Genomic DNA, 10,649 nt, shown 5'->3' with positions numbered 1-10,649 from the left:
ACCATAGTATACAGTTTAGAAATTTTTATATGCGTAAAATATAAGGCAGACTCTGAAGCTAACTCTAAGAAAAAATTAGCAATTTATAAAAGAAACTGACAGACTACAAAAGTGATTTCTATTTTGCTAGACTGTAAATATCTCATTTGGATATTAATTCAAGATATTTAATAGAAGGACCACTTCCCAGATAATGTTAATGTTTTAAGGACTTTCAGTTTTAAACACTGATTTCTCTAGGACATATTCTATCATTTGAAGTAAAAATAACATCCAAAGAATGTCTTAGTAAACAATAAACTGATTTTTAACTATATCATCTATGATCAATTCAGCAAAATAGAGAACAAAAGTGACTTCATATTATGTTTTCTTTTACTTTAAACTTTGTGTTCTATTGCTTTTGCTACAAACTAAGAACATTGCCTAGAGCCTGAATATACATGACAGCAGATTCTCAAGGCTGTGACCTTTAAAGGTATAACACTTTTCCATTCATACAGAGATGAAAAATTGCAGAACAGAGCAAAATATTTGTCTTGCTGCAGGTTTACAGGAGCATAAGTGACCTGACCTATTGGACAGCTGCAAGAACAAAGGCATCCCACACCAAAGATTTTGCAACAACCAATCATACTCTCTCTCCTTTTAATATAAAAGAAGTCTGAATTCTAAGATGGTTCTTTGGGACACAAGTTCAGCATCTTCTCAGTCTGCTGGCTCTCTGTTGCTATTCCTTGCTGCAACAATTCATCTCTTGGTTTACTGGCCTGTCCTGTGGCAAGCAGTACAAGCTTGGACTCAGTAACATCAGTAAGTTTACTACACCTTTCCAAGCATTAAAATGGATGACTTAAAGAGCTTTTCAGTTAGGAGAGGTGGGGAAAAAAGGCAGGACAGGCAAATGATCTGCAGTTCAAAACCCAAAGTCTTGTCACTTCACATTATATCTCACCTGTTCCAGACACCATCCAAATGCTGAGAACACAAGACAGTTCTCAGAAACAGTATTACAACCCAGTGATAGCTACATGATCCAATTACAATTAAAAAGCCCTCTATAAAAAGAAATCCATGTATTCACAGCTATGGTGGAATCTCAAGCTTTTCCGCAGATTATTGGAAAAAACATAAATAAATTAATAAATGCAAAAATCCCACTTTAGGTAACATGGCAACCCACCTTTTTTGCTAGTCAGACTCCACCAGGCACCTCAGTACTACCGAGATGTTCTGATTTTCGCAGCCCAGGCTATGAGGCCCCCCAACAACATCCTGAACTGTTAAAGAGGCTGTGTCTGTCAAGCACGGCAGGATCTTCATGGCTTCCGGGGAGTCACTGCCCAGTCTGCACACCACATAAATGGAGAGAGAGGCCCCTTCCCGTGCACCCTACTTCCCTTCCTGGATTCCTTCTCCAAAGTGGTTCAGGCTATCCGCATCCCTCCCTCCCAAACGTTTCAAAGGGATGTGTAGGTCATGAGGCAGACGACGGATGTCCACCTCTACGTGAGGCCTGATATCCGGCTACAGGTGGGGTGACCCAGAATCCAGAGGCACTGATAGTCGATGACAGAAACTCGCTGCTCCGGGCTCAGCAACTGCAGAGAGCGGCACTTCTCGGTGGCCGAGGAGTCGCAGAAGGCATCGTAGTCCTGCAGGTCAGCCACAGTGGGCCATCTCCGCCAGCTGCACAGCCGGGCCTGCACCTACGCAGCTGCACACAGCGGAAACGTCCTCCGAGGGCACGGAAGAGCAGCACGCTGCTGCTGCAAGAGGGGCCCAGACCTGCAGCCATCCTCATCCCCAGCGCCTGTCGGCGGCCCAGGACCCCATTTACCACAGCAAACACCCTGCCAAGCACGCAGCTGGTCACCGTCTCCGCTGGAGGTGGCTGGGGGAATACGCAGCACAGCGAGGCCCACCACAGACTGGTCCACAGGGAGCTGGCCGACAGGAGAGGCCGCGGCTGGCACACACGGTCCTTAGCCAGGTGGCGAGGGGGCACGCTGTGGGGGCAGTCAGGCACCGCATCGCGGAGCGCCGAGGCTGGCGGACGCGCACGGCGGAGGGCACGGCGTAGGGCACGCACGGCGGCGTAGGGCACGTAGTCTGCCGCTGGACGGAGGCTGCGCAGTGAGGCGCCGCCAGACGCCCTGGGCTTGGCGGGCAGTGCCTTCCTGTGCAGCCCTTGGCGGGCCGGGCTGCTCACTTCTACTCTGTCGCAGTCCACGAGGCCCAGGCGGGCGACTCTGGCCTCTCAGGTACAAAGCCAGTGGGCAGCCGCATCCCCTGAAGCCTATGACCAGCACGGGTGAGGTGGCCAAGCGCAGCTGTCCCTGCACGCCCAGCTCAGGCTGCACCAGCATCCGGCTGTAGCGCAGAATACCTCATCTCGGGACAGGGCGGCCTTCAGCGGGAGGGGGGACGCCGGAACTAACCGCTCTGACCCCTGCTTTGCCGGAAGAGCCTCCGCCAGCCTCTGCTTCGGGGAACTCGGCGCTGACTCCTGCTGGGCAGCTTCAGCCTGCAAGGTGAGCACCTCCTCCCTGGTAGCCATGGCAGCCTCTCCTGGAAGTTGTCCAGTGCTGCTTTTCTTACTACGACTGACTACACAGTATCTCTTCCTAGCTACATAACCCCACTGATTTGTCTGGATCATTATGCTTATTTGGGGAATACTTCAGTTCCATAAAATTGTGTAGACATACTAGAAAAAAGTAGGTATAAATATAATGCATGTCAACGACCCATGTTTCATTTAACTGGAACTTCTTGAGGGCAGGAATTGTTGTGTTAGTCACTGTATTTCTAATATGTAATTGAATACAGAGTGGATACAATACACTAAGTATTTGCTAAATGAGTGAAACACATAATTGTGGTAAGCATTATCTCCTTGGATATAATTTTCATAATGCTTTTCTAAATTTTCGACCTATTCAATAGTTTTTATTATTTTCTGAATTTTTAAAGACCTTCCTCCATAATCCAGACAGCGTGGTATTGGTGAAAGAATAGACAAATCAATCAATAGAACATAAGAGAGAATCCAGAAATAGACCCACCTATATATATAGTCAACTGATATTTGACAAAATAGCAAAGGCAATAAAAAATCTTTTCAACAGATGGTGCTAGAGCTGGACATTAACACGCGCGCGCACACACACACAAATAGAATCTAGACACAGATCTTCTACTCTACATGAAAATTAACTCGAAATGGATCACAGACCTAAATGTAAAATGCAAAATTATAAAACTTCTAGAACATAACATAAGAGAAAACCCAGATGGCCTTGAATATGGTGATGATTTAGATACAACACCAAAGGCAGAATCCATCAAAGAAGTATTGATATGCTGGACTTCATTAAAATTATAAATTTATGCTCTATGAAAAAAAAAGGTCAAGAGACTGAAAAGGCAAGCCACAGACTGGGAAAAAAATATTTACAAAAGACACATCTGATAAAGAAGTATTATCCAGAATACACAAAGAACTTTTAAAACTCAGCAATAAGAGAACAATCTGATTTTTAAAATGGGCCAAAGACCTTAACATGCACCTCACAGACACCTCACGTAGATGGCAAATAAGCATATGAAAAGATGCCTCACATCACGTCATCAGGGAAATGTAAATTAAAACAGTGAGATACACTACACACATGTTAGTATGGCCAAAATTCCAGAATACTGACAACACCAAATGCTGACAAGAATGTGGAGCAAGGGGAACCTCTCATTCATCACTGGTGGGAATGCAAAATGATACAGCCACTTTGGAAGACAGTTTGGCAATTATTTAAAGAATTAAACATTCTCTTATCTGATCCAACAATCTCACTTCCTGGTATTTACCCAAAGCTGTTGGAAATTTATGTCCACACAAAAACTTACACACAAATATTTGCAGTAGCTTTATTTATAACTGTGAAAACTTGGAAGCAACCAAAATGTACTTCATTAGGTGATACATACAGCAAATGGAATACTATTCAGCACTAAAAAGAAATGAGCTATCAAGCCGTGAAAAGACATGGAGGACACTTAAATGCATATTACTAAGTGAAAGAAGCCAATTTGAAAAAGCTGCATATTGTACAATTCCAACTATGAACATCCTGGAAAAAGCAAAACTGTGGAGGCAATAGAAAGATCAGTGATTGTCAGAGGTTAGGGGAGAGGGAGAGATGAATAGGAGGGACACAGAGGAAAATTCTGTGTGATACTGTAAAAGTGAATACATGTCATATACTTGTCCAAACCCATAAAATATACAACACCAAGAATGATCCTGAATATGAATCAAATACCTAATTCTTCTTCTGCAGGTCTATTTTTGGACATTCTGTTTGTTTCATTTGTTTTTCTGTTTATTTAAGTATGATTGCCATACTATTTATTGAGGCAGTGTAAAATATTTTAATTGTTTAACATGGAAAAGCTCTTTCTCCTGAGCTGCTTTTCTTTTTTTTCAGAGAAATTCTTAGGGCTCAGAATTTAAAAAAAATTTTTTTACAGCTGCCTACAAATTCATTGTATGGATGCACTTAATTCATTCAACTAATCGCCTATTTATGGACACTTGGTTATACTCTTTTGATTTTACAGACAATGCTGCATGTATGTAATTTTACAGGTATTCAAGTATTTATAAAGAATAAGTTTAAATAAATATTAAATAAATGAAATAAATGTTTATTTTTCCATATGGACTTTTACAAGCATCACCTCAAATAATTAAATAATACTGATGTTTTATTGGGATTTTGCAAATTAGCTTACAGAGAATTGACATTTATGATATTGATTCTTCTTATCCAAGAATGGGTATACCTTTCCATTTGTTTGAGGCATTTTTGTATATATCCTTCATTAGTATTTAAAAATTTCCTTCTTATGTCACTTACACATTTTTTATCAACTTTACTCCTAAGCATTTTGTTATTTTTGTTTTTATTTAAGTGGGATCTTTTTTTTTCTATTATATCTTCTAAGTGACAGTTGTTTATGTTGTTAAAAATACAAAATTCAACTGAGTAAATTTGAAGATCTAATTGACTTTATTCAGTGATTCAAGAATCCAGCAGTGTCCCGTCTAGCAAGTAGAAAGGAACTCCAAAGAGTTGCAGAAAAGGAAAGCTTTCTTTAGATGGAAGGCAGCAGGGAAAAGAAAAAGTGCATTATCTCATCTTTCTCTGGGAGGTGGAAGATGTCTCCCAGGCAGTTTACCTCACTATGGCTGACCAGGAAATTCCAGATTGACTGGTTAAATTCCTGGGGAAGATTGAAACTGTATTTGGCTTAGGTATTAAGTTTCAGTGTGGTGATGTGGGCTTATCACAAGTCACTCTATTTTGAGCCTGTTGTCTCTTTTTTTCTTAGCAACATATAAAAAGCTACTGATTTTTATATTTTATTTATGTGCTCTGCTTCCTTATGGAATTCTCTTATGTTTATGGGAATTTTCCAATCAATTCTCTGGATATTTCTAAGAAGTCAGTCATATCATTAATAAATAGTGCTGGTTTTCTCTCTCCAGCATTTATACCTCTAACTTCTTTCCTTTCTCTGATTGCATTTTGCAGTGCTTTCAGGACAATCATGCAAATAGTAGTGATTGAGGATGTTCTTGACTTGAATGGGAACCACTGGTGTGCTTCTCCTTTAAGACTGGTTAATAGTTTTCAGTGGAGATAAACTTATTTTATCTTCTGATATTTATCCATATCTATTTATATTATTATATTCATATTCCACTATCCATTTTCATCAGGAATGGATGTGAACTTTTATAAAAATGTCTTTTCAATGACTGTGGAGACATGTGATTTTTGTCCTTTGATGTAATAATATGGAGAATTATATTAATATATTTCTTAATATTAAAACAGTCTTGCATTTCTGTAATAAACTTCTTTTGGACACAAATATATTTTTCTTTACTGAGCTGGTGGATTCCAGTTGGTAAAATTTTATTTAGGATTTTTTTATTATTATTCATTAATGAGCTACATTTGTGTTTTTTTCCTTTCTTCCTCCCTTTCCTTCTTTTTCTCCTTCTTCCTACTTTTCTTCTTTCAAACTTTTCTAGTTTTGATTTCAATTTTGCTTTCTCAAAAATAATTGGAAATATTGAAATAGCCCCTTCTTTTTCTATGCAACAGCATGGACTTAATCTGTTACTTAGAATTTTGGTGAAACTATTTGTGTCTTGTGTTTTTGAGGGGAGAGTTAGTTATTGTTAACATTCTTTGTTTCTTCTATGGGAATTTGTTTAGATCTTCTATATATTTGGGAATTAGTTTTAGTAATTTTTTTTAAGAAAATTATGTACTTAACCCAATTTTGTGAACTTCATTTCCATGGATTTGACTAAACAACTTTCTTACAGATTTTTAATTTCCTCTCTTTAAGTGATTATTTATGGGCAACATTTTTTTTCATTTTTTTCTACATTAGGTTGGTTAATAATTTATCTATCATGTTAGTATTTTTTCTTCAGAGAAACAGTTTTGCACTTTACTTATTAATTTTATCATTCTATTTATCTTTTGAAAAATTTTCCTTCTCTCTTTTGCTTTGTTACTGTTTTTCTAAATCCTTGAATTGTGTGCTAAATTTGTTCTATTCTTTTTATTTATTGGTAGATATATGTGTACATACGTCTTTATTATAATTTGTCTTTATGTATGTAATGTGCTCCTGTAATTTTCTTTTGAACTCTGCTTTAGTTTATCGTCAGTTTAGATATGCAGTGTTTTCATTATAGATGTTTTTAGATCACCTTTAGTTTTGGTTTTTCTTTTTTATGTAGTTGTTAAAAAGAGGCATTTTAGTGTTACTGTTTCTTAAAATTTTTATTGCAGTGAAATCAGAAAATATTGCCTATATCCTGCATGACTTTCTGAAATTTATAGATTTTTGAAAGCCAGTATGTAACCAATTTTCCTGGACGTTTCATGAGCATTAGAAAGGAAGATATTTTACCTATTTTTGGCAGAGTTTGAATATAATACATATACTTTATTAATTATGTTATTTAGCTCATCTGTGTACTCATATTTGTCCATTTGAACTGTCATGTACTGAGAAAGTAAAATTGAAGTCTCATAGTAATATATATTTTTATTTCTCTTTGCATCTACTATGATTTTTGCTGTATGTATAGATGCTATGTAATTTGGTTCATATTGATTTTTAATTATTTTAATTTAAGTATATATGTGTATATATATATAGAAAAGTGCATTAGTCATATGTTACCATTTGATGAATTATTTCAAAATGAACATATTTGAATAACCACCACCCAAATAAGTATGTAGAATGTTACCAAAGTTGACTAACCAAGTTTTAAAAATCGAAGCTTAATAACTTTACTGGGTAGGATATGTTTCAGTGTTGACCATATAGGAGATAAGAATACGCCACTCCAAAATACACCTCTAGAAAGAATATGCCTCTTTGGCATAGGATTATTTTGAAAAAAGAGCAGCCACAAAAGAAGCTCTGAAAACAGAGTAGGTTACCCTTTTGTAAGGGAAATGTGCATTTATAAATTTATGTTCTTCATTTATAAGAGTCTCTCTCTCTCTCTCTTTCTCTGTACCAGGAAGAGAAGGATGATTTTAAATCACAAGAGACTCATTAATGGAGAAGGCAAGGACTTAAATCTGCATAGTAAGCCTTATTCTGGTTTACCGTACTTTTCCTGGTCATTGTCCCATAACTGGCCTCCTCCACACCTTTTTTTCTTTGTTTTTGCTGAGATGGTATTTAAATCCAAATTTTAAGCCACTTCTATCATATATATATATATATATATATATGTATATATGCCACTTATATCATGTATATATATATATATAAATTTATATACACACATATATATAAACTTCTGTTTGTTCTTCTTTTGTTAATTGTGTTTTGTTACAGTGTCCCCAGTCTAGAAATCAGCTATTTTGATTCAGTATTCTCTGGCACATAGTGTACTCTTTCAGTCTTAACATCAGGGAATGTGGTTGAAGTATATCTTTTATATTGGCTCTGTTTTATTAATTTTTTTATTTTAGTTTCTTTTGGGAGGATGTAATTAGGTTTATTTATTTATTTAATTTTTTTAGAGGAGGTATTGGGGATTGAACCCAGGACCTTGTGTATGCTAGGCACACACTCAACCACTTGAGCTATACCTTCTCCCCTCATCCCCCCGGCTCTGTTTTATTTTGTTCTTCTGCTTTGGGAAATACAGTTATGCATATGTTGGATCTTTTGCTGTCTTCTATGTTATTTTCTTTCTAATTCCTTTTAGCTCTTTGTTTCCATTTTATCCTGCTCATTTTCCACTTTGTTCTGCTCATTATTTTGATTTCTACCCTTTTTGTCCCTTGCTTGGTTTTCTGTATATTTTTTAGCACTTTTCTTTCCTTCTAATTTTGCCTTCATTTCTGCTACAAATTTTTCTTCTGCTTCTTTTCTTAAATCTGTCAGATTATATTTCTTCTCCTCTTGTAGTTTTGTCGTTTCTTTTCTGAGTTCTTTTGTTTTTTGCTTAGGCCTTCTTTCATTAACGAATTAATGCATTAAGTTTACAATACAATTCACAGTGAAATATATGATCATAATTTTCATCTGCTTTGTTGATATTTTTTGTTAAATGCTTTCTTTGTTGCCAAATTTTGCTGCCATTTTCATCCTCTATCTTGAAGTATCTTTGTGACAGTTTTTTGTTTGTTTTTTAGTTTCTTTTAAATTCAGTCATCATTGAGTTAACTGGGTTGTTCTTGGTCTGTTCAGGCTGCTATAACAAAAATACAATACACTGGCAGGCTTATAAACTGTAAATATTTATTTCTGGAGGCTGGGAAATCCAAGATCAAGGTGCTGGCAGATCAGGGTCTGGTGAGGACTGCTTTATAGGCAGCTGTCTTTTTGCTGTAAACTCACATAGCAGAAGTGATGAGGCAGCTCTGTGGGGTTTCTTTCAAATGAGGGTATTTGTTCCTCGCACAAGGGCTCTGCCCTCATGACCTAAGGTTTCAAAGGCCTCACCTCCTATTACCACCACTTTGCGGAGTAGGATTTCTAAATATGAGTTTTGGAAGGACACATTCAGTCTACAGCAGGGGTTTTCCCTGGACCTGCTGTGGATGTATGGGGTTGTAGTGGGAAGATGCGTGGTGTTCCAGGTCAGATGGTTATCAGAGCACAGAGATTCTGGGGCGCACCATTGCCATGACCCTGGTTAACATCCAAACTTAAGAGCTCAGTGCTAGAACAGAAAATTATGTTACATTTTGCCAACGGCATAAATTTGCAGGTTCATGTGTTCATTCTTCCTCTGCTTTCCCAGTATGTCTTAAAGTATGGAGAAACATGTTTAGTCTCTGTGTGCTACACATACAAGTGTGTGTAGGTAATGGTGTGGGTGTGGATGTGCCTGTGGGTGTGCACTCGTGTACTTCAGCAAGGACACGAATGGCAGGACAGAAAATGCAGTGGAACTGTGCCAATTTGATTGGTTAATCCTCTTTACCAATTGGAGTGAAACAGATAGATAATTGGTTAGAATTGAAAGACTACAGATGCAAAGGTAATAATGGACAAATATTTATCCTCCCTCCTCCCCTGTAGCTCATATGTCAGTAGTTGTAACGCTCAAGATGGGCACACTGAGCTTTGAAGTATTCAAATATAGAGTACCCATAAGAGAACAATCACGTGTGGCTGGAAGTGAATAGAGACAGAATATCACTATTTATTTCAGACCTAAGTAGTAATAAAATGACTATATTTGATTTTAGTGCTAGTGGTTCCAACTAAATTTTTTCTTAACTAGGTTTCATTAGGCAGCCAAAACAAAGAAAAATCTTACTGAAAACAGTAGGTTTTAAAATGTAATACAAATTTTTTTGACTAATTCATAATATTAGAGTCAAATTTAGTCAACTAACTTCACCTGAGATTAAATTAATTGTAAAACATTGTACAGAGTGGCTTAGGATCACAAATATATAAATATAGTGTCCTTTCTTCTTGACCTCGTAATTTACTAAAGCCCATGAACCATAATCCAAAAATAACTTGGGTGAAAGGTGGATATGGGTGAAGGAGAAATTAATCCTACCTAGGGAATCATAGAAGGCTAGTGTTGGGAAATGGGGGTGTGGAAGGGTAGATTTTGCAAAGCAGACTTAAAAGGGGAAAGAGCTCCACTAATCCTTGGGTTTGGAGTCTGTTGGGGGTCTTGTGAACATGTAATATGCTCAAAGAGGTGGTCTTGAGGTGATAGTCTCTAGCATGGGAGACATCCTGATAAGCAGAAGCAAAATTTTGAACTTTGAACAGTCATAATGCTCATTAAGATCATTTTGCAAATGAAGAAACTAAGGGGAAGAGAAATGAATAGATTCCGTTAACGTCTCAACATTATCAGACACTGTGCTGGGATTGAAACCACGAACTTTTCTGTTCAGTGTTTCTCCCAGTACACACATTCCCTCTAGAAGACAATGGTCAAACTGAAGAAGGCTTTGCATGCCGGAAAAGGAATATGGAATGGATCTGGGATGATTAGATCTGTAATTAGGATATATTGGCAAGAAGAAGAGGTAGATACAGGAATCAGGCAAAATCTG

At 37.5% G+C, this 10,649-nt stretch overlaps 1 pseudogene; it reads right to left on the bottom strand.

Moving 5' to 3' along the window:
* Positions 1-357: 357 nt before the first annotated feature.
* Positions 358-2,560, bottom strand: LOC102528243 (adenylyltransferase and sulfurtransferase MOCS3-like; annotated as a pseudogene).
* Positions 2,561-10,649: the final 8,089 nt, after the last annotated feature.

Source organism: Vicugna pacos, chromosome 1 (genome assembly GCF_048564905.1).
Source record: "Vicugna pacos chromosome 1, VicPac4, whole genome shotgun sequence".
NCBI classification, from domain to species: Eukaryota; Metazoa; Chordata; class Mammalia; order Artiodactyla; family Camelidae; genus Vicugna; species Vicugna pacos.
This window is presented reverse-complemented; position numbering and strand designations above follow the sequence as displayed.